The 13337-nt window shown below is 39.1% G+C and overlaps 1 pseudogene; it reads left to right on the top strand.

Annotated features, from left to right (window-relative positions):
• LOC136280328 (uncharacterized) overlaps positions 1-11153 on the top strand; it is a 16064-nt pseudogene extending 4911 nt beyond the window's left edge.
• The last annotated feature ends 2184 nt before the right edge of the window (positions 11154-13337 follow it).

Raw genomic sequence — 13337 nt, 5'->3', positions numbered from 1 at the left:
TGCTCTTAAATGAATTTACTGAAATTCAAGTAGACAAGTTGGCCTAGCGTAGGACAATGAAGGATGGTGGCACTCTGATAGCCTGTATAACAAAGGCCGAACACTCTGCTAACACCTATTTATCGTTAATTTAGTTACAGGTTCGATTTCGCATCGGATGGAGACGATCGTTACAGCGCTGATCTTTTCTGTGACCAGAGAACGATAAGCAGCAATCAGCTCATTTCGCTCTTACTGCTGACTCGGGGGGGAAAAGGCTCATGGGATGCAACATGCACCAATTCTACTAATCCTGTTATGTGGGTCGACTGCCAGCGGAAATACTAACTGCTACTGTACAGACTACAGCACCACCGATGATTGGAGACAGTGGGTGAAAATAATTTCACGCATACTTTCAGTAACAGCGAAAAGGAATGGCATGTGAGGTATGTCCATGAGGGATTCCTATGCTTGCGACCTCAAACTGAATATATCTCACGGAAGCCGATTAATGATTCTTCACGATTAACGACCTCTGATATATTTGTATAGCAATTTTGCATAGCATGTGCATGGTAATGGATACTGATATTCAGAGGTACCAATGTAGTTTTGATCCATTTTTTAACAGTGTAAAAATCAAGAATAAACTTCACTATCACACCCTTTGAGGGTTGGCTGACCAAAAAACAAAAACAAAATTTTAGTGATAAGTTCTCTTTGATTTAAGCTTTTCAGGTTGCTGTTGGATCGCTCTTAGTCATTATGGTGGTTCTACAAGTGGAGAGTAGAAACTACCATTAACCTTTCGCCGCGATCAGATAATGGCAAATAATTCTTCCCCAGTAACAAGAAGCCCAGCCATTGTCGATTTCCAGGAGGTTGCCGTCAGTCATTCAGAATTCCAGTTGAAGACCCGGATGGAGATACAGTGAAATGCCGTTTTGCGACTATTTCGGAGTCTCTTAGAGACATACCAGTTTTCCATCCGGTACACTGGATGAGGTAATTGATAACGAAAGCGACTTCAGGTTGAAAAAAATTAATCATAAAAAAAAAAAGCCGGTATCAGAAGGATTTTGGCTAAAACCATAAACTGAATTTTTCGAGAGACAACCTTACAGAAAATCAGATTTATTTAGTTAAAGGAAGGAGAACCTATCATCCGCCAGTTTCGATTTTAACGCAATGTGATAAGGGCAGCAATGCCCCTATCACATTTGATAATTGAAACAGCCCTCCGGTCAAAAGATTGAGAAGATCTGGAGCTTGTGCTGGAGCAAAGCTGGAGGTTTTTGAGAATTCGGCCTGCAGGCGTTAAAGAGGGCTAAGTCTATAACTCCCAACAGTGATTGAAATATAATTTGTCCTTACAATATCAAGGTATTATCAAGCAAGTAATGATGGTGGATAAACTCGTCGCCTGAAGCTTGTTACCTTGATATTACACCAGAATGGAAGTGTATCAGGACATTATATGAGAGAGTTTTAAATCGTATGTTGGTACTCTCACTAGCGTTATTTCTTAATATAAACTTTCCCTGGCAGACTCCTTGCGTTCTGACGTATAATGGATCACAACAAGCAGTTGGCGGAATTTATGCAGTGGCATTAACTTTAGAAGACTTTCCAGCGGGAACTACAAACTTTGGTAGCGTCACACCGTTCAGCGGTATCCCATTACAGTTTCTTGTCATGGTAATTGGTAACCATGCAGGTAATTGTCATAAAAAGCCTGTCTATACAGCATCTACCCCAAAAGACGGTGAATGTTCTGATGTCTCAATTGGCTCTGCATATATTGCAGTGATAGAAGTACAAGTTGCAGATCTCTCAAAGTCGTACGTTTAGCGAACTAGAGTAGTTGCTTTGGAATGTTTTAGTTTTTAGTTTCAAATTAAATTTTGACTCAGAGGACATATGTCATGAAGGTTCCGAACGAAAAAGTCTGTCAGAATTCTGGAACATTTTCGTGCCAGAACCCTCACATGCTAAAACAGCTCGCTAACTCGAGCTCGTAACGCCAGGGTCAATGAGAGAATGCTCGCAAGCTAAGAAGAAAGTGAAAAATAAGCTGTGATGCAAAGTCGCTTCGAACTCTGATTGAGGAGAACATTTTGGAAGAAATGAGGGCATAAAAACCAAATTAACTTCTCCACATGACAGGACGGAAAATGCGTGCACTGTAAGTACCTCCGGAACAAAGCCCCGTTGTCCCATACAAACCCTTAGAAAAGTTTTTCTAAGGCTTTGTAATGGGACAACGATAGGTACTTACAGTGCACGCATTTTCCGTCCTATCATGAAGTGGTACTTAAGTGAAAAACATTTTGTGAATTCAATGACTATGAGATTACCCCGCCATGGCTTACTGGTACGTAGGCATTGGTATTACGACGAAATGTCACTCTCATGCCCGAACGGGAACTGAAAATACCTCAGTATCTAAGCTAATATCATGGACACAATATTTTATTTAATCCATTCATTTCAGCATTGTGGAAATAACTACTGCTTCTCCATCTGGAATGCAACTTACATCTTTACGCAATCAAGGACAAATCTATTACAGAAATGTCACCTGGTACCCACGTCAGTATCAAATTGGACAGCAGTTGTTCTGCTTTAAGGCAATAGACTCTGCTGGGTAAGAATTACAGGCGGTATGGACATCAATCCCGAGTATATTAATCCAGGCGGTTAACAGTTTTCAAATGTTAATCTCAAATCGTATAAATTGAAATATTCCTTTTTTCGAATTGACAGGTGATTCGCGTTTTTCCAAGCTTCAGGCAGTTTGCTCGTTTTTAATTTGAATGCTATTTAACTCCTTGTGATATCTTCCTTTCCTCTGATCAGCTGCTGCTAATTTTCATCATTCATTTTTTCGTTTACTCTATTCACCCGTTACTCTCATTTTATGTATTTTTCACAGACTGGAAAGTGAGTGGCGATGTGTGACAATTCTTGTCGGCATGAGTAAGTATATACTCAATTCACATTGTGTGGCGTTAATATCGAATTTACATTAACGAGGACTCTGCCAGTTAGGTGAACACGATCACACATTGACTTGCATCGAATGGAAAAACATTGTGAAGCCTTTCGTTAAACTTAGAGGGAAATATAGTGGGAACTACGTCTTCCAAATTTTGACTTTATAGTGAACTTCACTCGAATAACGCCCTCTGAGTAACACTAAAATGTTCGAAAAAAATTTGATATGGTCTCGACAGCAAATGCTACCAACATGATGACCCTTTAGTTTTTTTACTTATCAATGACTTTCCGTTCGGGGCAGTGAAGTCACTATAACCTAGGTATCATTCGTAAAAAAGTTTAGTCTTGGAAATCCTTTTGTTTCACGAATTCGACAGGAAGGCAAATTTTTATCATCAGAAACGTGTATTAAGAACTATCACTCAAAGTGTTGGTAAAAAGCGTAAAAAGAGGTTCAAACATAACAACTTTTTTCAGGTAGTACTCCGCGAGTTATTTTAGCGAGTCGCAAACCCAAGCACCAGTTAGTACATTTGGATCAGGTTATTCCAACTGGAGCGTTCAGTTTGACCGATTGGTAAGGTTCCATTATCAGTGTCTCACTGATAATGGATAATGGGTTAATTTGCGTGGTAACAAAACATGACGTTAGCAGTATACCGTTTTAGGTCAGGCTCTTTTCCAGTGAAACAGTCTGCATGCGGCAGATATTCATTTATCACTTTGAGCTGAATTGATCGGTCAATGTGCTCACTTTCGAGCGCTCATTTACACATCCTTCATTTCACGCTTTCGGCCAGTTCATAGCCCAAAACACAGGCTATATGTTTTTATGTAATTGGCACATTTTGAGTTCTTTTCATCCATGATTCACGAGTGAGGAGACGGCTACCCTGGGTTACTCAGAAATGGTTTTGTCTGTTTATTGCATAAAACAAATAGATCCCTATTTTCCCTGCATCCTTTTAGTTGTCCATAATCTATCAATCACTTTTCTGGACAGGCACAAGACAGCGCATAATTAAGTCAATAAAATTTACGATTGGGTTAGAGAAATGACACAGAAGTAAGAACGCACGTCCCCGAGAGCTGCTGCTCAGGTTCCTTGCGGAGCCTGACGCCACTTGTGAGATGAATTTTTCGGTGGTTCTCGTCCTTTTTCCAAAAGTTCTCCCAGGTTCTCCAGTTTTTTTGCCTCCAAAAAAAAAATGTTCGAATTTCCAGTCGGTGTTCTGTGAGCAGTGGAAGAAGACACATTTACTCCTTCCGGAAATGACACAGCTGGATTTCATTTTTCTCTCTAATTTAATTACTGCAATCTGTAAAGGTTTATACTTTGCAAATTTTCCAACAGATCAAAAAACCTCGAGCATCGTCTTACATAAGACTCGTCTTGCTGCCCAGTCGACAAACAGTCTACAAAGTGGACGCACTCTCTCAAAACGTGACAATTGGTAGTAATTCAACCACACTGCGTTTTTTGATTCCCCTTCCTGTGTTGAGCATGGAAGGGTTATATGCAATCTTAATGGATAAAGGAGTAGTGGTTGGAGAGGGCTGTTCATCTGGTGGCACTTTCACACCCGGAATATCATCCTCGAGCGCTTGGAGATTCTATGTACGTGGTGTATGTCGCTTCGGATATTCGCTTAGTTTGCCAGACTTTCGTAGCTGTGTAGGTAAGCTGATGGCACTTTCACATTTTCTTCATAAATTCTTTAATATGACTTATGTATATCCGACGTTACTTTCTTCGTGTAAATGTTTCAATACATTAATACTCATGTTGTTAGCCCAGAACCCTTCGTGAACAATGCAAAATGCCCTGAAAATCCGTTATCTTCCTCAAATAAGTATATTTGATAGTGAAAAAAATAGAAGAGTCACCTTGGAACATAAGAGTTATATCAAGTATTTAGGTGTTTTGATCGATGAAAATCTTTCTTGGAAAAACCATTTGGACTGTGTTATCACTAAAATAAGTAAGACCATAGAAATGATTGCTAAGCTGAGACACTTTGTTCCATCATCTGTACTCACAAATACTTATAAATCCTTAATTTTACCTTATTTAACTTATGGACTCGTTGCTGGGTCAAAGGAATATCTTGTAATATGTAAGAAAATGAAAAATAAAAGTGTAAAGTGTAAAAGGAAAAAATAATAATAATAAAAAGTGTGAAAGAACTCTAACAATTTATACCACAGGCATATATTACACATCCCATAAGTATTTCATTCATATGCCCATCCCATCAATCCATCCTTACGTCCCTACATGTCATTCACAAAGTGGTTGCCCAGCTAATCAATCAGATATTCTTTTTCTTTCAGATGTAAATGAATGTGCCTACGCAAGCTCCTATGGTGAGTTGCTACATCTTTCCCCGCAAAATAAACCGTTCTCTATGTAGTCGTCTGAAATCGAGATGAAGCTTTTAAGAGAAATCAGAGTTTTGTGCTCTGTTAGCTCTGTTTCTTTATTTCGATTTTCACACGCTCGATTGTACTTTACGGTGACTTTAACAATGGTGAAATCGTGAAATACTCAGAATTCCAAGACACAACGCATTCTTTTTTTTTGGCTAATTCATTCCCATAGGGAAGTCTAAAACTCATCATCTTTGAAGTTTACAAAGCAGGACCTGGCTTTAAAAAGTCACAGAAAGGAAGTCGTTTTTTTTTATGCACAATCTGTCAAAAGAACACACCCTATTTTGCATCTCCTTCAGTTTAACCGCGCAAAATCAGTTGCATGAACTTGCACCAGTAGACAGTGGAAAGCTACTCCGCTTAAATTTTGTATTTGTCGTTTAACGCTTAAAAAGCGTTTTAATCCTTGAACTAACTATTTTAACTTTCCTCTTCAGTGCATTCGAATGCTTCAGCCCGGTCAAAAATCTTTCCAGAGTTCATATTACCAGCAGGTTGTGATCAAGTCTGTCGCAACACTAAGGGAAATTACAGTTGTTCTTGTGCAAGCGGATATCAACTGCAGTCGAATGGAAAATCTTGTAAAGGCAAGAAACAAAATAAGTTGGACAAATCCTGTTCCCGTATTTAAAATGCTTTTTTTCGGCAAATAAACTAACAATTTACTCGATTGTAACACTCATCTATATGATTCATAAATTGTTAGTATTAAATTTCTGAATAAAAGGAGTTAGATTAAATAAAGCGAATTAAAAGTTTCATTTTCTGCCATTCTTTGCATATGATCGAGGCAGTTCGAGCCACCAGTAGTTATACCGGCTTCCTTGTGAAAAGAAGCCAACACTACTGTTCGAACAACTTATTCTCTTTGGACGCGATACGAATCCATCTCATGTTAACCCCCACTGTCAATCAAGTTCCCTGGGAATGCTGATATCCATTCAGTTGCAATTCCTTGGTAAAGAGGGGCACTAAGTCCGAAATTCCTCGGCACAAGAACAGCAACAGACTCGCATTCAGCCCCCAATCAAGGCTCGCATCCCTCGCGAACCTCTCGCGTGGGGTCCCATGCGTTTACCACTTGCCTACCCAAACTCCATTAAACTCTGTCTGTACACTGTAAAAAGCTTCGTTGGTCCTATTTGGGTATTATTTATTTTCTTAAATCGAGTTGTTCATGTGTCAACTCCATTTAGATATCAACGAATGTTCTATCAATAATGGCGGCTGCAGTCATCATTGCTTCAACATCCCTGGAACATTTTACTGCGGATGTCCAAATGGATTAACGATGGGGATAAACAATATGACTTGTGTTGGTAAGAAATGACTGATGTCTGTTTGCTTTTTTTTTTTTCTTTCTGAAAAAATGTTTCTCTGATCATTTGTCACCAGCTGATTATTTTTTCAGTTCTTTTTTTTTCTTCAGTCTACCCTTTGATCGCCAGTAACATAAAGATTTTAAAACAAGTTTCTTCAAATTATTCCTTAAAACTTTTTGATTTTAGACCAAACCGCAAGTGTCTCGTGCGGGCAGAACAAAATGACGGTTTATTTGGAAAAGCGAAGATTCCACTACTTTAAAGCCAAACAACTACACTTGCGCTATCCTTCATGTAAAGGCACCGAGAACGCCACCCACTTCTTGATCAGCACGTCTTTAGATAGTTGCGGGACGCTGCGGAACGAAACCGAAGATTTTCTCATCTTTTCGAACGAGGTGCATGCAGCAGCTCTGATCATTGATAATGTGGTTACTCGTTCACATGATATAAAACTGCCATTTTACTGCCGATACTCCCGAAAGAAGCTACTGAGCCTTGCCTTCACACCTCGGAGGATTTACGTCGGGAATGAAAGTAACTCAGATGAAACGAAATAGATAAGTTTATTTAGACGTTGATGTCTTAGTCAGGGTTAGTTGGTTAAGGTTTAAGTGGGACTTATTTTGGTCCAATCAAAACTAGAACAAAATTCTTGAACGTGATTGGTTAACACCAGCCCGATTTGTATAGGTAACAGCATGATTACGAGTGCAATTTGGTGTTAGCAAGCACGTGTAAATTTTGCAAAGACAAGTCTTTGAAAAATTTATAAGTGCTTATGAACAACAAATTGCACTCCAAATCATGTTATTTGTTAATAATTTACATGAAGACGGACGAAATTTTGGCAGCGCGCACGCTATTTGTAATTTGCACTCGTGTTACATTTTTGTCTTTGTACTCATGTTACATGAAAAATACACTCGTTTTCAGCCAATCAGACGTGCGTAATAGGAGTACAAGTCATGCTTGTAATTGCACAGTGTAATAAGACATTTGACACATCATGCCTGCTGGTAGGTGGACAGTACGCGTCATATGCGCGCCCTGTTAGCGCGCATTTTATAGAGTTTTTTTTTTGTGAAAACGTATGAGTGATGCCTGTTTTCTTTCTCTAATTTTGTCATAGTTTTGATTAATTGGTAAAATAACTTCGTGTCATCCAATTCTGTCTTTAGTCATACTCATGATCAACTAATCAGAATCCCGCTTCGAGGTCGCCCGATTTTGTCAATTACTCGTACGATTACAGACCGAATTGGTCTCCATTCAGTGCTATTACTATTATAAATTGGCATGAAACACAAAACGGAACCGGACGAAATGTAGGTAAATTACAAATAATATCCCTCGGAATTTCATCAGGCTTCCCTGCAAGTTTGCCGGTACCCGTTTGTATTCCTGGGTGGAGGAGGAGCACTGAAGTAGTTAGGTGTCTTGCCTCGCAATATTGTATTGACAGAACGAGGGCTGATTATCAGACCTTTCTATCCGGTTTCTAGACATTAGACTACCACGTCTTCCACAAATGCCAACTATCTCGGGGTACTAAAGTAGATGCAGATAAAGTTATTTTCGATGGAGTGTCGCCAGGCCAAGAGGTGGCATTTGTATTTGAAACCAGTGACAGAGAGAAGCAAAGGAAAACCATTAAAACTAGGATGAATTTCGACACTCAATTGAGAATTTCTCCTTGAGGTGAAGTGCTCAAAATCTGAATGTTGGGTTTTTGCAAGATGCAATAGAGGATAGGAACCACGGCTATAGTCCAATTGAACTTGAGACCTCTGCAATTCTGGCTTGTTTGCATTCAGTGCGGTCGGATGAACAATTAACCATACGGACGCTCTATTTGACCGCATGTAGTGATCAAAAAAAGAAAGAATTTTACTTGATTCTCTTTTTCCTGCTTTTTCCTCATTTTTTTAGCGGGATATGGTACCTTCACCTTCAAGATGGGCTTTTATAAGAGTTCTTCGTTTGCCACGCCCTATACAACGCAGGACTACCCTCTAACGGTCGATCTTAATGAATATGTTTATTTACGTTACAGTGTGGCGTCCTCAGCTGACCTGGTCATTATGGCTGAGAATTGTAAGGCTACTAAAGACGCAAGCTTTTATTCTTGGCCACAATACACCTTTCTTCAAAACGGGTTAGTTTATCATTGTGCCGTGATCAAGCATAGCCAGTAACTGATCTAATACATTTAGCTAAGCTAAGACTGCAGAAAACGCCGGAGATGAGCGGGGGGCGAGCGCGAGGGGCGAGAAATCCGTGGGAGGCGAGAAATCCTGAGGGGAGTTCGTCGCGCACTACCTTCCGCTTGCCTTGTTGTGCAAGCTCGATGACATTTGTTGCCTCCTGTAATTTGAATCATTTTACTTGATTACATTGTTGAAACAAGATATTAAAAGCTGTGATAAGGACCGTCTATTTGGTGTCAACAGTTACTAAAAAGGCCTTAACAGTCATAACAGTCTCAATGATAGGGCCATCTTTCTCTCTGAATTAGTTTAAATTGATGCTCCAATATTTACACGGATATCCATTTAATTCATTCGATCTTGTTTTAATTATTGTCTTTAACTATAAGATGCCCCAAAGATTCAACGCTTGACTACAGTTATGATCCAGCCCGACAATACCAACAGTTTAAAATCAAAACTCTCCGATTTTGGAACGACTATGGCACTGTGTACTTCCATTGTGAATTGCTGGCCTGTCACCGGAATTCTCCTAATTCCAGGTTGGTTTCAGAGATTTCAGTTGCATTGCAAACAAGCGAAGTCGGAAAAATGACCCTGTATTAAAATTCTAGAGAGTTGGTTTATTTTGTTAGACTGCCAGGTGTCGCCAAATGTGTCATTCCATTTTCCATTTTTTTTAAAGCAATGGAGGATCAGTAGTATTGCTATGCCACCTGCATGGGGTACTAACTAGTATTTCGGACCCACTTACCCGTAGCGGCTAAAGCCCCTTGATCAAGGTAGACAATGCAAAAAGAGGACGAATCAATGCGCCTACTAGGTCTTGAACCTGGACCCTTCGTTCTGGAGTACACGGCAAATAATTACCATAAACCACGCCGTCTACGTATCACGATTATGAACACAAGAAATTTTTTCGTCTTTTCGCGAAAGTCAACGTTAAAAGTCCGGAAACTCGGACCTTCGAGCTTCGATACTCTACCACTGAGCCCTAAAGACCCCAGGTGAGCAAGGGCATTGCTAGGTTCATTTTAACAATTATATTCGACATCGATGGTTTCCACGACTTTCAGAGAGAAATGAAAAAATGGAAAAACGGGTCACGCTTTTTCGCGTTTTGGCTCATTGTATCATGATCAGCGACTGTTAGAAAGGGAATGTATTCTCGATCATTAGCCTGTATTTCTCGTCCATGTCACAGTCCTTTGTAACTCAAAACCCAACTGACTTTTTGCAGATGTAGTAAAGGCTGTATAAAGAACAAGAGAAAGAGGAGAGACATAGTACGAGATGGGACAGAGCAAGAAGAAAGCACAAACAAAGTCATTCTGACAGGTGGACCTGTATTGTTCGAGGGGGCCAAAGAAGAAGAATCCAAAGGTAGGTTTTAGAAATAAGCATTCGTTTATGTCGCGTGTCTGTACATCGAAACGTTATGGTTGTTTTGATAAACTTTTTTGTCTTCATTTGTAAACAGCCTGACCCCTTCACCCCTCTGTAACCATTTTTTTCAAAGGATGACTCTTGACCAAAACTCTATTCCTAGAGCTCTCGATTCTCGGCGCTGACCGAAACTTTCACTGTTCTGAGGCTACGACGTAAGTATTCTTCGAGGAATGTAACTAATTCTTGTTTGTCTTTGCAGAGCCCAAGCAGGGTATGCATACAGCTCTGATCGGTGGTGTAGCAGGCGCTGGAGTATTTGGACTGTTTGCAGTTGTAGCTCTGGCTGTTTTGTTTGTCAAGTATCGCAGGACGCAACGGTTTCCGAACAGCAACAAAGACGAGCCAGCGGGACAAAACAATGCTGCTTACATGCCGGAGGATGATGTGATCGCAATGGGAGGCAATAATTAAGTCGAATTTCGCTTAAAAACACTGGTGTTGATATATTTCTTCTTCAAAACGTCGGCATTGAGATTTATCTCTTGTTTGTTTCTCTTACGGAGGGTCTATCTTTATTTTCATGTTTTTATGTTATAGAGCGCCATGCCTTTAGAATCATCTTCACAGATTTTTTTTTTCGGAATGCATCTTGAAATGTCTCTACTAGTTTTGCAGTACATATTGGTTGGCACCTGGTTGCATATGTAAAGCTCATATACATTTACTTATCTACACTATCAAACATAACTTTTAACGGTTTCAATTATAGCGTGTGTTATTTGTTAGCTTGGTGAAATAATAAAATTCCACACCAGCATTGTGTAAAAACTTCATCACTTTAACAAGTATACTCCAGATATGATAAGCTTTCCCCCGCCATTAAAAAGTAAATATACAACTTGCCACCTTTTTGGATTCCATGCTGTGACCTAGCCGTTCGAAAACTAATTTCAAACCTTTGAAAATTCAAAAACGGAGGAAAAAATGTAAGAAAAGGTTCATTTTCGTTTTTTATGGCAAACCAGAGAAGTGGAATGCTTGAATTTATTACAATCACTTTGCCGTGTTTTTGGTTTTCTTTCTCTTATTCCATTTTCTCGGCGTTTTCACAATTCATGTACGATTCATGTGCACTTGAAAACAGGGAAACATAAGTGCAGCGCTTTTACCTCTCAAATTTAAATGATGAAATATAAGATAATAACTGCGTAGTCTAGTGGAGACATCAATTTTGTTTTTATTAGTTTGCCTTCCTTATCCTGAGCTACGCTTTTTTCTGCAGAAAGACAATTTGTAATGTGTTTTTTTGGGCAAGATACTAATGCAGTACCCAATTAAAGGCATAGCGCAATATCTTGTTTCTTATCAACATTCTGATGCGCAATAAATGCTCCAATCTCACGACTTAAGATAAAGAGTTAATGATTAAGGTGTATTCACAATTTGTAAAATTAAACTACCCAGTATGGAATTCTCTGATAGCCTCATTTCGAATCCTAGATAACGATCTGGACGGTCCAACTGAGTTGTCATTACTATTGATCGTTAATACAATTGACTACAAAAACGTTTTTCCACGCTTAAGCATTAATTCTAAATGAAAGCTTCATGTACATATAGTAGACCCATCTAAATATACGAATTTCAATTCTCGAGATATTTGACCTCTTGCAACAGGCGTGAAACAAAATCTGTGGAAAGCGATGAATGACGGAAACTTTCCAAGTTTTCCAGAAGAAAAGAATCATTCAATTCTTGTTAAATTTTTCGATGATTATAACATTGTTTGGCGCAAAGGATGAGGAAAGTAAATCACTCGTTACATAAAAAATACTTATTTGCTAACATTGCCCATAATACCATACGATCTCTTCATTGATGGCTCCTTTATTTTCGGTAGCAGAACATTTTGCAAACGGGTTGGTAACCACGACGAGCAACAAAAAAGTTTTTAACAATGGCATGTACGGTAAAATTGTAGAGGCCATAAAAGCTGAAAGACGTGAGACTCTGGTAATTAAAATACTGAATTTACCTTTGCGAATCCGATAGAGGAGATTCAGCTGAGTGAATACAACTGGAATACGTCAGGCGTTGAGATGACCATGATTAGAAACCAATTAATCAAATAAATTTTTTGTGGTTTCCACTCGGAGGGTTTTTGGAGTGTTAAATGAGACTGTGCATGTTTTGCTTTGTCAAACACAAGATCCCGCAAGGCGAATAGGCTTCAACACTCCAATGGTTATGATAATACATTCGACTTTCATAATTTTGACAAACTAATCATGAGATGTGAACTCACAACACGATGTTATGGCACATGTTATTCGCTGAATTGCAATCTGTTTTAAAACATAGGTCTATCTCAGAATGGAACGTTTCCTGAAAGTCTTCCTCGTTCCAAATGTTTTGCGCAACGTACATCACAGCTCTGTGCGGTTTTCAGACAAATGTTGCAGGTATATAGCTGACCACAATCATGTGGTTTATACCAAGCACCGTGGTTGATGGGCGTCGTTTAGTTCCCTCTGATGTGAAGAAAATGCAAAATAAAATGAGGAAATGAAGGTACTAAATGAATAACTTTTGAGCATGGGAGTCCGAATTGTGAAACATTTAGTTGAATAATAACTTCTAAACTGCTCTTTAACTACAACTTGATAATCGACTGAGAAGTTGACAATCAGCAAGGAAGGAAAAGTGGGCCTAATCCCTTAGTACACAGACTGAAGGCACACCGGCAAAGCAACTTTCATCAGAATGTTTTAGTTAAGTCCTGAGTATAAACGTAAAATTTCGCCCAAAGTAGTCACTGAGCCTTCTCTGTTTCCTTTAGAGTTGAGCATTTGCTGAAAGGCGCTTAGGAGACAGCCCATTTTTGACCAAATTCAGATTAGGACACTGGAAAAAATTGTTCTGGACTTACATTTTACAATTTAAAAATAGAACGCGAAAAGGAAACTGAATGACTTTTATGTTTTTAAAACTTTAGTACATT

This window comes from Pocillopora verrucosa, chromosome 4 (genome assembly GCF_036669915.1).
Source record: "Pocillopora verrucosa isolate sample1 chromosome 4, ASM3666991v2, whole genome shotgun sequence".
Lineage (NCBI taxonomy): Eukaryota > Metazoa > Cnidaria > Anthozoa > Scleractinia > Pocilloporidae > Pocillopora > Pocillopora verrucosa.
Note: the sequence above shows the minus strand (reverse complement) of the source record. Positions and strands in the feature narration are given on the sequence as shown.